Raw genomic sequence first — 22,707 nt, 5'->3', positions numbered from 1 at the left:
TAAAATAGCTAAACTTTTCCTCCTACATGTGTGAACATCAAAAGTTTTTAATACAATACATAATTCCTAGTTCTTAATGGACAAACTGAAAGACATATTTTTATTATTAAACATAAGAGTTAGTAGGCAGGTCTCTTGTCTGTGTTAGTCGAAAATAGTATTATAATCAATAACTTAAGTAGACATTAAATGTTAACCCTAAATGTTTGTGTTTATTAAATATTAAATACTAAAGTTTTAGTTTTATTATATTCACCTTAATATATTCCCCTAGCAAGTATATTTTCATAGCTTTTAACTTGCAGCAAAATGCTAATATCACTTCTGCTCATGAAGCAATAGCCTGAACATTAAATAAACAAAGTAAGAGAACTAGAGATTCTTCAAACTGCCCACACATATTTTGCTACTTACGGGCTTTATTTTCAACACTTTTAGAATTTCTTGTTAGGGAGATATATCCATGCACAACTGCCATAGCACCTCATTTGTCTCTCTTTGGAATATTTTAGAAATATTTTATATTTAGGAATTTGTGGTTTATGTGTTCACATGATTTTCTGATACAAAAAAAAAAAATAAGTTTTAAAATGCCTCATTCAATCCCAGATCTTGCTTCAGTCGTCTCTCTCTTCTCTTGCACAGTTAAACCTCTTGGAAGCTTTATGTGATGTTCACGAATCCAGATCTCTAGCACACGTTGTTTCAGCTGTTGCAATCTGGCTTTTGCCTCCGCTACTATGTTTTGTTCTTGTCTGGGACATCAATGCTAACATTTTTGTGAGAGGTGAATTTTCACACCGTAGCTCTCTTGACTTCTCACTATTACTTGTATCTATTGAGGATCCTTCTTAAATGCCTTCTTCCTTCCTCGGTGTCCACTTTTGTTTTGCCGAACTCTAACCCTCTGCCCACCCATTGCATTTTTGTTTCAGTATTCCACCCTACGCTTTGTTTTCTTCTCACTCAAACACTTGCCACTGGGTGGCCTGTATTCTTGTGACACCAGTTACCATCTCTCTGTCTCTACCTCACAAATATACTTCCAGCCCAGATCACTTTTTTTTTAATTTTATTTTTTATTTTTTAAAGTTTACATCCAAATTAGTTAGCATATAGTGCAACAGTGATTTCAGGAGTAGATTCCTTAGTGCCCCTTACCCATTTAGCCCACCCCTGCTCCCACAACCCCTCCCGTACACCTCAGTTTGTTCTCCATATTTATGAGTCTCTTCTGTTTTGTCCCCCTCCCTGTTTTTATATTATTTTTGTGTCCCTTCCCTTATGTTCATCTGTTTTGTCTCTTAAAGTCCTCATATGAGTGAAGTCATATGATTTTTGTCTTTCTCTGACTAATTTCACTTAGCATAATACCTTCCAACTCCATCCACATAGTTGCAAATGGCAAGATTTCATTCTTTTTGATTGCTGAATAATACTCCATTGTATATATATACCACATCTTCTTTATCCATTCATCCATCGATGGACATTTTCATCCCAGATCACTTCAATGAGCTTTAAGTCCATATATCCACCAGGCTCCTGAAGATTCCAAAGCACCGTAAAATTAACTAAGTTCTTTAAATGTTTCTTCCAATTTGCTTGTACTCATGTTTCCTGTCTTAGGCAAGTTTCCCTGGAAACAGACTTTAGAATGAAAATTTGCCTGCAAGAAATTTCAGGGAAAGTAATAGGGAACATCTCCTATAGATGTCAGGAAGGTTGAGTTGGCTGAGAGAAGGAGTAGCTTGTAACAACAGTAGCAATAGAAGCTTAGCCAGTAACGCTGTGAGCTCTGGAGTTGGGATGGACCCTTGGGGTTGTCCAAATTGAGGCAAGGGAGTTAAACCATTGTACCATGGCAGTCAGCGGTCATTAGATAGGAAGGTTAGTAACTTCAAGAGATGCATCTCCTTTGGCCAAGAGCAGTTCCTTAGAAACCCTCAGTGGTGAGCCAGCACTGACAGCATTCCTGTAGCTGGATGAATGACTACCTCCTTTCTGAAGGGTAGTCTGGGTGACTCAGCAAAGTTCATGACTTACAACATGCATCAACCCCAGCTAGGTATAGATTCCCTAAGATTCCTATTGGCCTCTTTCTGGAGTAACTTAGAAGAGGGTAAATGGCACAAGTAATGCTTCCACCAGTGCTGTAATTCTCAAGGTGACACCTAACATTTCTCTCTCCCACTGCCCAGTCTAGATCCTCCAAGCCCTCTCAAAGTATTTTTGTTAACCCAAGTAGGTTATAGAGTGGGATGATCTAGATACTGATTCCAGAGGTTTCTGGGTTTGCCTGTTTTCAACATGTCCTTCTCAGGTGGTGGCTGCTGCATTTGTTCATTTGCAACTAATATTGGATAGGGGAATAGCAAGACGGACCACAAATGATTGCCAAATGAGTTTTTTTCCTGCCCCCCACCGTGTAAGATCATCTTTGCCTCTTCTCTTACTAGTATGAGATACTTGTTTTTATCATGAAGGGATGGAATCACCAGCTGGTAGCTGTAAATAAAGGTTAGTGATACTCTTATTCTGTCTCTTGGTAAAAGTGTTGTTCTCAGGCAACCAAGATCTCTAGACCCACAAAGCCTGAAGTTCTGAAGACAAGAAGCATGAATTCACCATTTGTGGAATGACAATAAGTAGAACATTTCTATTTTCATTCCTTGATTCCCATATTTATGTATTCTACCTGTTCAGGATCCAACACCATACTGTGATAATTGTTGTAGGATATCTGCTGCATCCTGGTGTATGGACGATGGATCCCTATCACTCCAGAGTATCATTTTCTAAGTTTTGTATCATCTGCAGATTCAAAATCTGTTTTGTGGCTCTATCAGGATAGCAGCTTCTGGGTGGTATGGTTTGCAGTACAACCAGTAGCTGTCACGGTCATGAGCTCCCTGGCATACCTCTTTGCTATAAAGTGGTCTCCATGGTCTGAAGCAATTTTATGTAGGATTACATGTTTGCAAGACTCTGAATTTTATGCTGGCCAAAGCCCCATAGGAAAGATAAACCCCTAACTGGAATGGATATGGAACCCGATCGAGAAGAATCACTATTGCTTCAAGTTGGAAGTGGTACTCCATAAGAAATGTAACAACAGGTATTAGGGGGTTCTCACTGGTCTACACTCCTGGTTATTTGGACATCAGGCTTGGAGACTTGGAGCCCATGCTACTGGGGCCATCTACAGCCATGATCCCTGCCACTATGGCTACTGTTACGAATCATTCATTGTGCCATTGCTCAGTGATAGAAGTTTGCTCAGGTCAGTTGGTTATGTGCCATTCTGTCTACTTGGTTGGCTAGTGCCTCTTCCATAGAGTATACTCTCTGGTGGCCGTTACCTTGAATTTCAGAGATCTTTTGTACTTTGTGCTCACTGCCATCCATATGCCATTTCTCGAAACTTCGTTATCTTTGATCCCCACTCTTTCAAAGTATGTATTTTCGATTCCCAGAACAAAAAAAACAGGTCATTCACTACTACTGATGTCCGAAAATGGGAGAATTTACCAGGGCATGAAGTAAATGTTTATGTCACATCAATACTGGCTGATGCTGAATCTCATTTCTGACAGGGATGGCAAAGAAAATGTATTAACAAAAATATGTTAATCTGCTAAGATACTACATCTGGCACAGCAGATGCAATTGAGGCAATCACTTTTTAAAGTATTCCTTTGCCAGGATCTGCCTGTTTTTGTATGAGCCAGGCTGGTTTAATAGGGATATGTCTGAGACCACTTCCTCTGCATATTTTAAGACTTCAATAATCTCTGCTATTCTCCCTGCTTCCCAGATGCAATACTGTTTTTGATTTATGTTTTGGCTGGGCATGCAGTTTTAGAGGATTCCATGTGGCTTTCCCAATGAGATACCTCTTACCCTTATGCCAAAGAACTACTGTGGTGGTTCTGCTAATTATCAAGTATGTTTATTCCAGCTGTGCATTTGCTAGAATGGCTCCCGGATAGTTTTATGGACCCAGTGGACTCATGGTGAGTCAGAGCTGGAAAACAGGGTTCCATTTTTCATTATTCAATCCATGATGATGTTTTGTGGCCTATGTATCAATGCCAACTTCAATAGTTTTTGAAGTGTCTGAGTATTCCAATTCACCCTATGTATGATTACCATCTAATTGGCAGTGAGTGCATTTAGGGAAGAATTACTCATTGCACTTGGCAAGGTGTTATGGCATTTTTCTTCAAGGGAACCTGGCCTCTACTTCAGTCAGTGGGTTCCAAGTCTGAGTCCTGGGTCGGGTCCAGAGACTGAGCAAGTGATCATGATTTTATTAGATTGTCTGCCTTCACCCACTATTCATCTTTGATATTCATCTGTACTTTTAAAAATTCTATACCATGAGAAATACTTTAATTGGCTGCACATTTCTTTTCCCCTAGAAACTCTCAGTTCTGTTCACTTTTTCCATGATCTCTGCAATTCAGGATTTCTGACTGCCAATCTGACATTTATACTGTTTAGTACTGAGTTGTACTCTTGCTATCTCCTTGTGCTTAACATAGTCATCTGGTATCTATTTTTTGAGATCCTATCATCACTTTCTTTCTTTATGCTATGAAGGAGACCAATTCTTTATTAGCATTCTATATTGTCACTCCTGTCGCAGAGAAGATAGCCACCATTGAGCCTCTCAGCAAGCTTGTTGTTCCCTTCACTAATAATAAAGCATCTTCTGGGTGCTCCTGTAAAACAGTTAGCTGGTGAGTTTTCTGGCCTTGTGTTCACTCTACGATGGCAATTTTCTAACAACATACCCCCTCCCTTTGGCATAGCCACCTCAGAATCCAGTGCTTACAATAGCTTCTCCCTGCATATGTTGACTAGGTCCCTTTCTACAACTAGAAGACCCCAGAACCAATTCTCTTTGACCATCATTATAATCTGGTGGTCAGGATGAGAAGATTGAACAGATCCTGAGGAAGGGGTCAATTGTGCTATCAAGTAGGAGATATCCCTACATCATTCTATTAGCAAAGCTAGATGTCAAACATGAGGTTTTGAAATGTGGCCAAGAGGGAGTTCTTGAGATGTTTTTGGTGCAGAAGGGTGATTTTATTAAAACACGGGGACAGGACCCATGGGCACAAAGAGCTGCACTGGGGTTGTGAAGAGTGACTGGTTATATATACTATGGAGTTGGGGAGGTAAAGGCAGAAGGGAGGCTTCCAGAAGGACTTTGATATGCTAAATAAGACTCCTAAGATAGCTGAAGCCTTGCTGTTATCAAGCTAAAGTTGTTTTTTTTTTCCTAGTGTGGCATTAACATTAGAACTGTAGGGGGTTCATGGAGAAATGCTCTACTCTGTATTTGCCTCAAGTATTTGTCAATGGGCTGCAAGTTATAAGGAAATTTAGTTTAACCTGCTATTTCCTTCTTGCCTTTGTTCCCCACATCACTATGGAGGGGAGAGTGATGTTGGGGTTCCAGGAAACTGAGTCTATAGGTTTCTGGAGGTGAGGCTATTGGTAAGATTGCCTTTTTCTTATAATTTACTAAGATATTTGTAAACTGATGGAGACTCATGTCTTGCATAACTGTGATCTCTATCAGTTATCTTTTGTTTTCTTTCCTTTACTTTGTTCTTGGGCAGCCAGGAGTCCCTGAGGAATATCACACACACCCACCTGGGGTGGGAGGGGAATGCTAGCTTATACTTTGCCCTCAGCTTGCCTTATGTTCCCTCATCAAGATATATCAAACATATTGGCTCAAGCTGAGTCCCTTGCCTTTCCAATCAGCGTTCTGACTTCAGAAGAGAGAATCCAACCTCTCCAGGGATAAGTCTATACTTAGAACTAAGTCCTGGGCCTAATTTTTAAGTTTCTGTCCTTTAAGTACAGAAGATAAATGTGTTTTTAAAAATGGCCTCCGACTTTCATAGCCACTTAAATTAGTGATCAACAATCTCAGTTTTTCTTTGTCTTTCTTTGACATATTGGTAACACCTAGTTACAGTCAACTGATCCCACAGTCCCTATGGTCATCATTTCCCACATAGTTTGCAACTGCCTGAGCTATTGTACCATTAAATGCATTTCCTTCCATTAGTACCCCAACTAAATTTCTTAGTAGTCAAATTGTACCACTAGTGAACCTGGGGCTGCCACTATTCCACATACCACCAATATGCAGGACCTCATTGCCAATTAGCCATCAAGTAAATGATCCAGGCCCCAAAATCCCTTTTTAAATTCTGGTTCCTAGGACAATTCCTGGTTCAACTGTATTAACCGTAGGTACTGAAAGAAAAAGGTACAGGCAGGGGGTTTACTGGATAGTGTGAGAAACAACACCTATACAAGAATGAAGGAAACAGAAATGGGCAATGGGAAAATTTGAACTTCAAGAACAATATAGTTTGACTATAGACCACAGCAGATACCCCAGGGTCTCTGGAGTTTTCATAGGCTTTCAGGGTTGCCTTCCTTGAGGGAAAGGGGCCTAGCCTTTACACAAATACCTTGAACAGCCATTGGATGTGTGAGCTACTTTCTGAGAAAAAAGTATACCTCTGAGATACGATGCTTCTTCAGGTGATGGCATTTCCTAGAAGCAGTTCATATGAGAACCATCAACTACCAATACTCCCAGGGTCTAAGGAAATATGTGCCTTCATCCTGAAAGGGAGATTATTTGTTGTATATTCCAGCATTTTATAATCATCCACTCTGAAAGGCATCTCCATCCAACCAGTGTTCCACTTTCTAACAGTAGGAGGCATGCTTGTCTATTTCTACAACACTCACATATGGTCAATCAAATCCTGGCAATTCCACCTTTCAAGTGTCCTGAGGCAGTTCACTTCTTTTGCTAACCTCACTGTATCTGTTCTAGTGAAGACTGCCATCATCTCCTGCTGGGTCACTTGCACCATCCTCCTACTCTCCCACCTTTATTCATGTCTCCTGTCAATTTATTTAGGATTGCAGGTAGAGTGACATTTTGAAGTCAATACTCCACTGATTACAGCAATGTAAACCTTTTATGAATACTTCACAATGAAGTCCAAATTTGTAAAATAGCTCAAAAAACTCCTTATGGTTTCCTGATTTATATTTTAAATCACATTTCATGGTGTGTTGATATACTAGGGTTGCTGTGACAAAAGACAACAGACTGAGTGACTTAAACAACATAATTTTTTTTCCTCACAGTTCTGAAGGCTGAAAGTCCCAAGATCAAGGTGTTAGCAAAGTTGATTTGTTCTGAGATCTCTTGTCTTGGCTTGTAGGTGCCCACCTTCTTCTGTTTTACATGGTCTTTCCTCTTTGAGTGTCTATATCCTCATATCCTTTTCTTATAAAGACACTGACTGTATATATTGCATTAAGGCCCACCCCAATGAACTCATTTACTCTTAATTACCTCTGCAAAGAACCTGTCTCCAAATTCAATCACATGAGGAGGTACCAGGGTTAGGACTTCAACATAAGAATGGGGGGGAGGGGGCAAAATTACTTAATACACGTCACCTTTAAAATCTGGTGAACTATATTACTTCTCCAAATATGTTGTGTTCTTACTTAAGTTTATCTAGTTTTCCTGTTTTCACTTTCTTTCATCCCTCTTCTCCATTCCTTCAGGATTTGAATTGAATGTTATTCTCACTAGAACACTTTCCTTGTATCTGTAAGGCTGAATTAAGTGCTTTTTCCCTGAATTCTCGTTGCACTCTTTTTATTTACACTATAACGTTTATCAGATGTTATTTTAATTATGTACTTATTCATTTATTTCCCCCAGTAGACTGTAAGCTCCAAAAGAAAAGAAATATTGTCATATTCACTATTATATCTCCAGGATCTAGCACAATACCTAATGTGGATTAAAATCACTATAAATAATTTTGACCTTCTCTCTTTTCTTGCATTATTAATCACTTAAAGGCAGATTGTGTGCTTTATTCAACATTATTTCTACTGTAGCGTCCAGAAAATCATTGTTTACCTAACAATAAGTATATAATAATTGCAGATTCAAATTTATTTAAATATTTTCTTTAAATACCTTATCAATTTTTGAAACACAGAAATTTAATTACTTCAGGGATTATATAAAATGTAGTTATTAACTCATCTGTCTATACACTTTCAATAGGTTCTGATTATGCCTAACATATCAATAATATTTTTTTCAGAAGTGAATTTTAAATGGCAGGCCAATGAAATATTTGGATTTCATTTAAAAAAAATTTTAAATGTCAGTTCTTTAATATTAATTATTTTCCACAACCAGGGTGTATGTATGTATTTAGACAATGAATGCCTTAATAAAATGTTTTAAGAGCAATCTAGGTGGTTTTTCTTTTTTAAAATTAAATTTAAATGAGTTTAAAAGACACACTTAAGGGTTTTATGGGAAAAGAGTAGCACAGTGCACCTAAAAAGTTACTTACAATTTGATAAAGTATGATACCCAGAAAAGCTGGAAGAAAGGAAGTAACTAGAAATAGGGGAGCAAATATCTTTGGGCATCATTCTCAGAAATGAATCATAGTAATTAAGAGGAAGGAAGGAATTTAGAGAAAGATCTAGATGCATTATTTTCAGAAACTAAGATTTGAGATAGATTCAAATGTCTTGTCCTCTGACCACAAATTTAGTAACAGCAGCAAAATCAGATCCTCACATGCTTTGCATAACATTGTATTTTCAAACTCAAAAAATTCTGCACTAAATATGTCTACTATACATCTGTATTTACAAGACAATACAAACCCGTATCACTCTTTAAAAAATGTGTTGTTCACTGTCTGCTATTGGGCACTTCTTTTTGAAGTGTGGGAACTCTATAAAAATGACATTCAGACCTAAGCACATTAGAGCTTTTAGCAGAAACACATAGATGGCGTAGTTCAAAGAGAAAGGGTTAGTAAAGAGTTTCTAATACCAGTTATCTTACAGAAATTATATCTTTATCTTTTAAGACATAGAGTAAAAGCATATTGATGAAAACAAAACCAAAAAGTATAGCAAACAGTTGTTTAATAAAGTTCATTGACAAGGAGAAGACATGCATGGAACGTCAATTATAATTAATAATAAAAGGCATATTCCCTTATATTTGTACAATATTTTGCCAATGTTAAGGTGCTTCTGATATACATTATCTCTTATTTGAGCCACATGGTAATGAGGTACATGGGTCACTTAATGTTATGATTTATACATCCAGACACAGAAGCTCAGAGCTTCTGTGATTTGTCCACATTTACTGAAGTAAATGGTCTCTCATCAGAATCACCAATGCCTTCCACAATGCTAAAGCCACTGATCAATTCTCAGTCTTTATCTCACTTGACCTGGTAGCAGTATTTACCACAGCTCATGATTTACTCCCATATCTTTGGAACACTGCCTTTATTTGGTTTCCAGCACATAGCTCGCTTTTGGTTTTATTCCTCCCTCAATAGCTCATGCCCTTCTACTTCCCTTTGCAGCTGCTTCCTCTTCTTTCTGATTTCTTAACATCAAATGCTCTCTTTGCTTTTTAAGATAGATTCTTTCCCTTATTGATCTCATTGTTCCTCATTGCTAAAAGTACCCAAAATACCTCTTTAAAATGTATTTCTCTAACTTGAACCTTCCTAGTATGGTCTGGATTTATATATGTGACTATCTATGCAATGTATCCATCCAGGTGGCATATAGGTAGCTATCTCAGGTTAGACATGGCTGACAAATTCCTTACTCCCTTCCCCCAACCTTTTGTACCCATGGACTTCCCCACCACTATGTATCCCTAACAGTCAGAGAGCAAATTTTGTGAGATGGAGGCTGAGATTTGACCATTGGCTTTAAAAATGTGCAAGTCAATGCTGAATTTGACAAGAGGCAGTTTACTTATGTAAATATGCATGAGTTGCAAAATCACTGAGTTTCCTTAAGTGGATATATAAAAAATGTTTGAAAGTGCTGTTAAACCTCACCATCTTCCCTTCTTACACCCTCGTCAAAGCCAAAAGCATCTCCCACTTGAATTATTGTAATAAGCTGTCTCTTATTTGTTTAATATCACTGCTTCCATTTTTGTCCCTCCCCAACCCAGACTACTGGCAACCCAGCAGCTCTCGTAATCTTTTAAAATCAAAATCAGATAATCTCACTGTTCTTGGCAAAACCCACCAGTGGCCTGATCTTACTCAGACTAAATGTAGGTCCTTACTGTGGTCTAGAGGATGTTCCCTAACTCCACTGCCACCTTGTAACTCTGCAATGTCAGCTTCTGCATCTCACCCTTGCTCATTGTGCTGCAGTCACATTGATCTCTTCTGCTGTCCTAGAAACACATCATGCATCACCCATCTCGGGACATTTGCACTGGCTGTTTCTCTCTCTAGAAAGCTTATCTCTGGCTATCATTTTTTTAAATCTTTCTGTCTCCTCCTTTGTTCAAATATTGCCATTCCCAATGAGCCCTGCATTAAAATTCTAATCTCCGTTCCCTTTCTTATTTTTATTCATATGCTCATTATCTGGACTATTTATCTATTTATTTATTTGTCAGAATGATATAATATCCTAACAATATGAAGGCAATTATTGGGAACAAGTCAAGTGTCATGCCTTCTATGGAGATTCTTAAAAAGGCCATTTAATGATTATTAATTAATAATGATCACTTCCCTTTGGAGAATGAGAATATTTAAACAAATATGTAGGGTCATGAATGAGAATTTGAATACCAGACGTCATACACTATTGGATATTAATGCTTTGGCTTAAATCATGACTTACAGTTAATTACTGTATGTATTACTGAGACTTTTCTAGAATAATGTTCTCAATCTTAATTCATAAACCAAATGTCAAGAAATACTTATCTATCTGGGAATCAGAAAAGATGATGAATTATAACTTCCAGTTTGTGCTGAAAGGATCAGAGATCAATCACCTTGATATTGTAGGGAGGAAATTAAGAGAAAATTGCTATGATATATATGAGCAATGGTCTCAGATAGCCACTCTGCCAATTGAGTTTATTGCTTTCTTATTTGGGAAACATCTAGAGGTTGAACAGTACCACTTAGACTCCTATGAGAACCTTGGCAGAAATTTAGCCCGCTGTGTCAAAGTCCATAAATGGCTTAAACAAAACAACATCCCTGCTAAAAGAGTGTGAAGCAGAAGAGAGGATTGGGACTTAGATGAACATATCCAGCTATATTGGTTTTTCTCTTTGAGTGTTTGCTATAAAAAGCATGTAGTATATTCCGGATAATGAAAGTAGCTTAAGAAAAACTGAAATTATCTCTAATTTACTCATATTTTTTCATACTCCATTCTAGAAAATCTCCCCAAATTTAAATTAAACATCCCTACAAAATTAATGATCCCTACCAGTTGAATAATGTACCTCAAAATTCACGTCCTCCAGGAATCTCAAAATGTGATCCCACTTGGAAATGGGGTCTTTGCAGATGTAATTCATTAAGATGAAGTCAAACAGAATTAAGATAGAGTCTAAATCCAATGACTAGTGTTCTTAAAAGAAGACCAGAGAACACATACTTATGGAGAAAAGGCCATGTGAAAACAAAGGCAGAGGTGTAAGTATGTTGCTATAAACCAAAGAATGCCAGGAATATAAGCCTTCAGAATCTGTAAAAAACAAGGAAGCGCTCTCCCCGGGAGCCTTCAGGGAAAGCCTAGCCCTGCCAACATCTCAATTTTTAGACTTTGGGCCACCACAGTTGTGAGGGAATACATTTCTATTGTTTTAAGCATCCAATTTGTGGTAATTTACTATAACAGCCCTAGGAAACTAACACACATAGTATAAATAAAATGAGGCTATGTAATAATTATAATTGGCCATCTATAACAATTGTTGCACCAAAATTATAATTTGTAAATTAACAGGTGAAGAAATACCCAGTTTCTAATCAATACAATCTAGTAACAACGTAATTAAATACATTTATACCTAAACAATCACATTGTCCTTTCTCTAAAGAAACAACGATATAAAATAAGGGATAACTCATTTGAAACTAGCAAGGCAGGGACTAAACAGCAAATTGTTACCAGAAAATTCTCTGAAGCTTCAAAGACAGAAGATGTACTGACTTGCTAATTTATACATGTATTTAACATATATTTGATAAGCTGTCAAAAACATTATGCCATACTAAAGAGTTATATTTTCATTGTAAATAAACTAAAGCCTATTTGGACAAAAATGTATTGTGAGTATGATTAATGTAAGCTAGTAATCATCTCTGTATACATTAAAATATTTAAAGTCTAGAAACTAGAAACTAAGGAATGGAATAAAGAATACAGTGACTGTGTTATGACATACCTCATTAACTTAGTTATTCAGCCACACAGTCAAGTATTTATTAAGCAGCTTCTTTATTAGACAGTGAAAGTTTTCTAATGATATTTCTTTGGTTTTCCTAATCACTTTCCCAGAAATCATCTCTATTGTTATGTGTCAAATCATAACAAACACAGGTACATCCAATTTTCTCTTTCCTCTGCCTTTATTTGATCCTCCTTGTGCATTCAGGAGACAGAAACTACAATTTAATTTGAACAGAAGAGTACTATAAATAATTGGTAATAATAAGAGCAAAGAAATGATCAAGATCTAAAGAGAATTTCAGAATACATAAGGAAGAAAAGACAAAACTGGGCAAGTGTGTCCCCTCCCCAAGGCTGGGATACAAATTGCCTTTAAGAAGTTGTGGTTGCATCGCATTGGATGGCATTAAATGTTTATTGGGCTACCCTAGCTATAGGTAGGGGCTGAAAACACTCCATCTGATATGCAAGTGGGCAGAGAAAAAGGTGCACGGAAGCAGTTGAGGCGTCAGGAGCCTGGGGTACATACACAGTGTGCTGTCCGTAGGGTTGCATAAGCTGCCGTTACCCTTGAGGGTGTGTGGGCTGACTGATGCTGGCAAGCAAAGGTGGGGAGGGAGTTGGAACTTTGGGACCTGCTGACTGCCAGGACAGCATAAGGGTCTGGGGTGTGCACTGTTTATTTCAGGAGGGCAGCAGTAAAGTGGTTACCAGATTAGAGTGGGGTCAGCAAGCTTGCTAAGAAGCTACATGCTCTGGGCTTAGGCACAATCACTACACAAGGGCAGAAAGGAGAAACAAAAATGGCAACAAAATAGAGGTAGGAGGAAAAGCACCTTACTCCTGTAAGGTCTTTCCAGAGCTCTCTACTGATAGAACTTACTATTGTGCTTGCTCTAGAGCTCTTTGATTGCAGAACCAGTAAAGAAAGATGCATTTGGAGGCAAGAGCAATCCATTGATATCTAGAACATTCTTCTTTGGTTCTCTAATTCAAATATTTCTAAAACCACTGTCTTAGGTTCTCACTGGACTAAATTTTAAGTCTCATTTTCCATTTCCAGGTCTCATTTTGTTTGGCCGCTGCTATTTTGATATATTCCTTATTTTGCAAACAGTTCTCTTCAGAGCCACCATTTTGCACACCTCTAGGGGATATTTATATCAGAGCCTGTGTGGATGACCCATACCATTTTGGGTGGTTCAGTGAACAGGCACAGCTCTTAAATATCTATATCTCTATATATTATATTTTAGGTCACGTAATTTAATTTCTTAAGAATAAAGTTCAAACTCCTTAATATTTTATGCTATGCCCTCTCCGATCAATCTTCCAGTGATATTTCAAGACTCTACTTTCGCTCCCTACTTTATCCTACAGATGCTCCCAATACTACTTGTATTACCATTTGGCCTTTGGGCTTCGATACATTATGCCAAAATTAGATTGTTATTATTTTGTGTTTCTTCCCATAGATACATTGACTCAGGATTTGGCCCAAATGGTATCTCCTTCACTGATCTTCTGAAATAGAAACATTTACTCCTGATGAGAACCATAGCAACATGTTCCCAATAACTCCTTTTTAACACATGCTTGAGTTACTATATGATATCAAAATTAAAACATACCTCTCCATATTCATTCTTTAAGATTAGGGACTGTGTACCTCAGTTACATAATATTTTGGACAAAGAAGATGTCCAGTTTATTTATTTTAATCTGATAATGAATGACTTTCTAATAATCTTGTAAATTTTTAAAATATCACTCAAATTTTTCCTTTATTTTAATGAAAGCGAAGATGGGAAAATATATTAAACATTTAAGCAAAACTCAAATTATATATATGTGTATATATTATATATGTAAGGAGAGGGCGCGAGAGATAATAAACCTAGGACACACATATATAATGTGTATATTTATTGATATAGTTCATCTAGATAGTCCTTGGTTTGGCAGAAAGCATGTACCTTCAAAAAAAATTGCTAACTTCACTATAAAGAATAATTTCTGAGAAGACACATCATTTCAAAGTGTAGGCTCAGTGTAAGCCTACAAGTATTTCAATTCTGGCTGTGTTCTAGCTATGTGGCCTTGGGAAATTAATAAGTCATACTGGGCCTGCTTTTTTTTTTTTTCCATCCATCAAACACAGATGGCCAAATTTCATCAGTCTGAAGACGTATATATAAATATCAAGTTACAAATGCACATGTGCAGAAAATTTTATTTATCTATAACTGGGCTTTAATTAAATTCCTCATTCTACTGGCTGACCAATAAAATCTCACTTAAGTCATCTTTCTTTCATCATTTCCTGGGCCAGCCACTAAATTCTAGATAAGAGAGTGATTGGAAAAATCAGACACATGGCAATCGTGTGTTCATGCGCTGGGGGTTAGGGGCATATCACATCATGTCCCAGTCATGCTGCCATCTGCTCAGTGAGCCTTTCATGTTTCAGGCTGAGGCTTTCACTTCAGGTCAGCCAATTTCTGCCAGGTCATTCTCCTCAGGTTTCTGTCTCTCTGTCTCTCAGTGCTTGCTTCATGTGGCTCTTGGCCCAAGAGAAAGGCTTCTGCATACCCCTGAGCAATCTTTGTCTTGTGGATTCAGACACCTCAGTTAATTCTGAGACTCTTGAGCCATGGTAGACTCGGGAGAATTCTGGGATTCTGACACTTTCTTGGATAACAGGGGACAGAGGTTTCCTTGACTGTTTGGATGCTGTTTCAGGATTCTGTCTCCCACTGATTTCTACCCAGGACAGTATAGGCTGCAGCACTGAACCTTCTCAGGGATTCATCAGAGTCTGAGTTCTTTTTCTTTTCCTCTTCATCTTTCTCCCATTCCCCAAATCAAATGCATCAAGTATTTGTATGTGTGTATATGTAGGGAGTATAGGGGGATATAATGAAATATCAGGGATGTGCTATAAAAAAAGACCTTTCTTTGATAAATAGCATTGCCAAATGTAGTGATTATACCCTATATCTTAAACTTTTAACACAAAAGCTAAGATTGTGATTCTTTTCAGTTTAGCCCTCTGTGGAGTCATGAATAAAAAAAGCCTAACTCTCCAAAATGAGGGAAAGAGGAAGGAGGAGGGATAAGAAATGGTAAAAGGGCAATCGTTAGTGTACAGACATGTTTTCTCAGTTGTTAAAAATTTAAACTGGGAAATGTGTATGAAACAGTACCCAAAGCACTGAAATTGCTTAATGCATCTTTGCTATTAGAAACCTGCAATCTTTGCCTCAGAGAACAGAGAATGGGCTGCAAAGTACAACTGAACGGGATAGGAAAATAGAGCTTTCTTCACACTGTTGTATCTTTGTTTTTTGGAATCAAAGTTCAGGATGTCAGAAATACGTATATGCCCCAACTTAAATAAAAGCTGTACTTTGTATAATTAAAATTAAGTCTGATAGAAATGAAACATCAAGTGAAATATGAGGAAAGAATAAAATAAAACAAAAAAAAGATAGCTTTAAAACAAATAAAATAACCAAATATATATGCTAAAAGATTGTTCAAAAAATAAGATTTTAATAGGTTGATTCAATGCGATATAAGAAGCTAAACCATAAGATAAAAAAACAAAACAAAATAAAGCTGAAGTTAAAAAACATAAAAATAAAGTGCATAGTAGGATTTGGGAATTTTTTTTTGATAAAACAGTTTCCCACTTTATGAAATTAGAAAAGTAGAAAAATATTTAGTTTACCAGATATTACCATTGCAGTAAGCCACATTTTAATTGGCTAATATTAGATTTTACATATTATCTAATTTCACTCATTACAAATATTGCAAATGGGAGCATTTTTATCCATTATCAGCAAAATAGGAAACAAGAGCATTTTTAAATTTTTAATTGAAGAATAGACATTCAATGTACTATATTGTATAGACATGTAATATTATATTACTCTCAGGTATTCAGCATAGTAATTTGACATTTCTATACATTACACAGTGCTCACCATGGTAAGTGTAGTTACCAACTGTGACAATACAATATCATTACAAAATTATTGATTGTATTCCCTACAGTGTACTTTTCATCTCTGTGGCTTATTTATTTTATAATTGGAAGTTTGTGCCTCTTAATTTCTTTCACCTACTTTATGCACTCCCCTATCTTCTTCTGGTCTGGCAACTACCAGTTTTTCTCTGTATTTTATAAGTCTGTTTCTGTTTGTTTATTTGTTGTTGTTTTTTTTTGATTCCACATATAAATGAAATTATGTGGTATTGAGGCAAGTATTTTTAACTTAAAATATTAGCTTTTAATGTTTTCCATCAGGTAAAAATCCATTTATTTTCTTGTACTTTCTATTTTTGTTCATGAAATAGTTCCCAGAGAGATGGTAATCAAAAAATGAAAAAAAACAAAAAAACAAAAAAACAAAAAACCTTTTTGTGTGTGCATGTGTTTGTACATTTTTTAAAAAATTTAAACCATTTTTTTAGTCATATTTTTTTTTGAGAGAGACAGAGTATGAGCGGGACAGGGGCAGAGAGAGAGGGAGACACAGAATCTGAAGCTGTCAGCACAGAGCCTGACACAGGGCTCAGTCTCACAGACCATGAGATCATGACCTGAGCCGAAGTCAGACGCCTAACCAACTAAGCCACCCGGGCGCCCCATGTATGTGTGCATTTTAACATTTGGGAGACTCAGGCTCCTCAGGCTAAGTATTAATGCCGTCAAAAGGATTTAGCTATGTATGTTATTTATCCTTCATTCTGCTTGATAAAACTACATTTAATCAGATTGAAAACGTTCAGAAATTTGTCTTCAAGCTTAATGCAAATATTACATGCCATGTAAAAAGCTAGATACCGCTTACATGCATTAGTTGTTTAAAAATTGAGGTACAATAGATGATTTTTAGCAAACAAATTATTTATACATTCTACTAATGGAAAATAATAGATAATCAAAATATCCAAATGTTCCTGGAAAGATTTTACAGATATTTATGAATTGACAGAATGTGTCCTACTTATCAGGACATCGTCTCTTTCTTGACAATACACACAGGAACATTTGCTTCTTCTGGTTTTATAACCTTTAGATGATGTTAACTGGCTTTAATCAGTGAAAGGAATGCTAATTAATGGTGGGGCAATACCTTTCCCTCTCTTACAAAGACAATGGAGAAACAAAAGGTGGATCATTTTCCCCACTCCTTTTTACTTCTGATTTCCTTTTTCTTCTTTTTCTTTTTTTTTTTTAATGTTTATTTATTTTTGAGAGAGAGAGAGCAAGCAGAGGAGGAGCGGAGAGAGAGGGGGGGACAGAAGATCTGAAGTGGGCTCAGTGCTGACAGCAGCAAGCCCAATGCATGACTGAAACTCATGAATACTGAGATCATGACTAGAGCCTAAGTTGGATGCTCAACAGACTGAGCCACCCAGGCAGCCCTCTTTTTTTTTTCTTTTTTTAAATAGATTTTATTGGGGCTCCTGGGTGGCTCAGTCGGTTGAGCAGCCGACTTCAGCTCAGGTCATGATCTCACGGTCCGTGAGTTTGAGCCCCACGTCGGGCTCTGTGCTGACAGCTCAGAGCCTGGAGCCTGTTTCAGATTCTGTGTCTCCCTCTCTCTGACCCTCCCCCGCTCATGCTCTGTCTCTCTCTGTCTCAAAAATAAATAAATGTTAAAAAAAATTAAATGGATTTTATTTTTTAGAGAAATTTTAGGTTAGCAACAAAATTTAGTAGAAGGTACAAAGATTTCTTATATACCCCCTGCTTCCACACATGCATAGCTTTCTTCATTATTCATCATCCCCACTAATGGTAAATTTGTTACAGTTAATGAACCTACATTTATACATCATTATCATCCAACATGCTACTGTTCTCCTTTGGTTATATGTTTTTTTTGTGTAGTTGGGATGATGGTAGTCATGTTATCATGTAACATTTTAATTCTTTGTTTCTCTTTAACAATATAATAGGACCATTTTCTCATACGATTAAATATGCTTTATCAAATTATAAACTATTTTATTTCACTGGCCTCTGCATATATTATCATGTCTATGCCTCAGAGTTTTAATTATAGCTTTAAAATTAGCCTCAGTATGTGGTTGGATAGGATCAAATTATCTTAATTTAGGTTATCTTTAAATTACTTTAATAAAGCTTTAGGATATTCTGTATTGAGTTCTTGAACATCTTTTATAGATTTACTCCAGGACACTTCATATTTTGTTGCTATTGCAAATAGCATCTATGAACTGTGATTTCTTGATATTTGTTACTGAGAAAGAGGAATTCAGTTGAATTTTTTGACCTTACATGTAACAACATGGTTGTACACATTAATTTTAAAAATTTTATGTACATATCATCTGTCTGTAATGATATTCTTTTGCTTAACCTCTTCTATTCCTTATTTTTTTTAATTTATTCTCTTTGTCTTTTTAACTTTATTTTGGCTGTTTAAATCATTATTTAATGCAGGTTTTCTTTAAAAATTTTTAATGTTTATTTTTGAGACGGAGAGACAGAGAGAGAGGGAGAGAGACAGGTTGGGGGGGGGGGGTAAGGGCAGAGCAAGAGGGAGACAGAACTTCAAGCAGGTTCCAGGCTCTGAGCTGTCAGCACCGGGCTGGATGCAGGGCTTGAACTCACCAAACAGGAGATCATGACCTGAGCCGAAGTCAGACGGTCAACTGACTGAGCCACTCAGGTACCCCTAATACAGGCTTTCTTTATTCCTAATAATGTCTTTTTATAATAAAGTTAATTTTGTATAATATATATCTATATATCAGATTTCATTTTTTTAGTTCAATCCTTTGTCTACATTGTACTTTCTGTTTTTTCATATGTCTTTAGTAAATATCATAGATTTTTATAATTTCAGTCCAATAATTTCTGTATTCTACCAAAAAGTTTAATCCATTTATGTTTATTGTGATTAATAAAATATTTATATTTGTGTATGTATAAATTTAATTAATTTCATCCATTTCTTATGTGTGTGTATATAAATGAATTATATATATTCTCTTATTCTGAATATATAATAATATGAATATATTCTCTTATTCTTAATATAAATATATGAATATAAAATATATATACTTATATGTATAATCTCTTATTCTGGGCTGTATTTTCCCTGCCTTTATTCTTTTTTTATTTCTTCTCTCTGGTTTTCTTTTTTATTGATTGCTTTTATTAATCATATATTTACACTCCACTCCTTGGAATCATATACACTGACTTCCAGTATTTTAATTCTAATATGAAAACTTTTCACATGCATATGTAAATTTAAAATTTCTTATCTTTAGCTATATATGTCTTTATTTCTAGTTTAGGTCTGATGCTTATATTTTTTACAATTATTTATTCTCCTTCCTGGCAATTGTCTTCCTCTAATGACTTGTGTCATGTACATATATATTTTATTTCTGGTTATCTTATTTTTTTCAAGGTTTTTTTTTACATCTTTATAATTTCTACCAATAATTCTGTTTATATTTCTTGAGTATTGCTACTTTTGATTTTATTATTGTATTCTACATATTCTGCAATTAATGGCCTCCGTTGCAACTTTTTCTTACCCAGAGCCAGTGTATTTTCATTCCATCAGGAGATACCTCAATATTTCTGATACATCAGAACACCATTTCTATTTTCTGATCCTAGCCATCTAGTTCCCCAGTATGTCATATATTTTTGTTTGTTTGTTTTTCTTGGCTGGCCTTGAATATTGGATAGACAAATAGCATTTATGCTTCCTTTTTACTCTAATTTGTCTTTTGGACCCCTCCAAAGAACATGCTCTTTCAAATATTAACTAGGTTGTCTGTGCTACTCAATTCCATGGACATTTCTGTGGCTATTTCTCTCTTGGAAGCAGTGGACACATTTTATAATTTCTCCTTTAAGCATGCTTCTCTCTTGGTTCCCATAATATAATACTTTGATAACTTACTTTCACCTGTAAGATGCTGCCATTTTTTATTTTGTTTGTTTGTTTGTTTGTTTATTTATTTATTTATTTATTTATTTATTTATTTATTTATTTATATGTTGGGAGAAAGAGCATGCCTATATGAGCACACAAGAGGGGGAGGGGCAGAGGGAAAAGGAGAGAGAGAGAAAGAGAGAGAGAATCTCAGGCAGGCTCCATGCCCAGCACAGAGCCCGATGCAGGGTTGGATCACAGGACTGTGAGATCATGACCTGAGCTGAAGTCAGGAGTTGGATGCTCAACTGACTGAGCCACCCAGCTTCCCCAAGATGCTACCATTTTTGAAGGCCAACAATTCACTTGCTTTGAGAGTCCTGAGTCTTTTCTCTGGCCATTTCTGCTGGACTGTCTATTTGGTGAAATCATGGAATTTTTGACTTCCCACTCACGATGCATTTGGATGCAACACCACATGACAAATCGGGGGATCTAGGATCCTTGAAGGATGTCCAAGTCACTAAGTATTGCATTGCAGAAATGGGTATGATGTATTTTTCTTGTAGGATAAATTTTGACTAATAAGAAACAGTAGATTAAAAAGCACATAATTCCTCTCCTCTTTTTCCCTGATTGACCACTCTCAGACATGCATTCATTGTGCGGCCTGTCTAAATGTTCTTCTTGGGGGCCAAACAGCACAGCACTGGTGCTATATGACCCATGTAGTACTCCACCTGCTGAGCCACCTGCAGAAGTGAGTCAGTTCTGGGTTCTTTCCTAAATGGTAACCAGCAAAAGAATGCATCAATACACAGTTGTTTATTTACCTTTTTATTGTTTCACACCCTGATACCCTAGATTCTCACCACTTAAATAAATCATCAGTATTTTTATTTGCTTCAGGCTTTGTTATCTAAGGAATCAAAGCTAAGATACTATCTTTTTGTATATCGTAATATATTAAGTATCTAGATATCGGGTCTGGCACATAACAAATACTCTGGTAACTTTTATTCAATGTGTTCAGGGGTTGGAGGAGTAGTTAAGAAGTAAGAAGAGCATCTGTCTTGCCCAGGGAATGTTTCTTTGTGCCAGATGCTAAGAGGCATGTTAAATTATTGTTTTAGTTCATCTTCATAACAGCACTATGAATGTGGTTTTTTTAACCTTCATTTGACAGATAAGAGTTTCGTGACTTAGAGAGGTTAACATGACCTATATGTTATATAACTCATGATTGATAGAGGTGGGAATTGTGCACAAGAATTTTCATGTTCTTCTGCTATTTGGTGCTATTTTAGAGGCTTATCTTTATTCCTTATGACTCTGGGTTGGAAATACATGGCTGAAAATTTTTCATAGAGAGTGACACAAAATACTCCCATGGCTTCGAAAAAGTCATTTCTGCACCCTCTGCTGTTCTCTACTAGTTAATGTGATATATGAAAAGAAGAATCTTCGGAGAGATGGAGATATCATTTGCCATTTACTTACTGTGTGACCTTGGGCAAGTAACTGAGACACTGCGGACTACTGTTTTCTTAAGTCTAACAAGAGAAGAATAAAAAATGCCTCAGGAATTTGTTGCCAAAATTTTAATACGTGTTATAAATCTTCAATAAGTGTTGCTATCCTGTTGCTTTATAACGCATTTCTTGGCTCTTCTGAAATAAAGTAAAATACAATTTTTCTCAATGTGCAGTACTGTTAGAACAAGTTAGAGTGTAGCTTAAAACAGTGAATATTTCAAAATCCATCTATAAATGGCTTTGGGCTTTACCAGATGATATTTTAGCCCCAAAATGTAACTTCTTAGTGAGGTTTTAAATATTTAAAATGTCTTCGAGTTCCCTAAATGCATGCGTCCATTAAACTCAAATTCAGAAATTAAAAAAACTACAGTGCTAAGAACTGATGGTTCTAATTTGAATAAGGCAATTCTTAGTTTTTGAAAAGCTGAGAGACATACATGTGCTAAGTAGGTCTGCCGTAAAATGAAGTGTATTAGATCAGATAGAAGTGGGAAGAATTATGGGAACACAAAATGAATTTGAAGTTAAGTGGTGAATCCAAGCCTCTCAGGAATACCTTCTGACCTTCTGTGCCTTGTTTTCTTCTGTCTTTCCGTACTGGCTTCCAATCTGCTGACTATGAAATATACCTGCTGCTTGAATCACAATATGCAATGTTTTTTACTCCTGTGATTGTCTGTAATTATATATTATTTCTCCCTCTGCACTATCTTATTTTGAACATATTTTTCATGTGTTTGCTTCTTCTCTGTTAAGACTTGATATCTGTTGTGATGTGTGCATAAAAAAGATTATAATTTAATTGTGCTTACAAAACACATATCCTAGTCTTTATATTATGTACACTTTCTAATCCGTATTTATGTGTTCAA

This window comes from Felis catus, chromosome C2 (assembly GCF_018350175.1).
Source record: "Felis catus isolate Fca126 chromosome C2, F.catus_Fca126_mat1.0, whole genome shotgun sequence".
NCBI classification, from domain to species: Eukaryota; Metazoa; Chordata; class Mammalia; order Carnivora; family Felidae; genus Felis; species Felis catus.
This window is presented reverse-complemented; position numbering follows the sequence as displayed.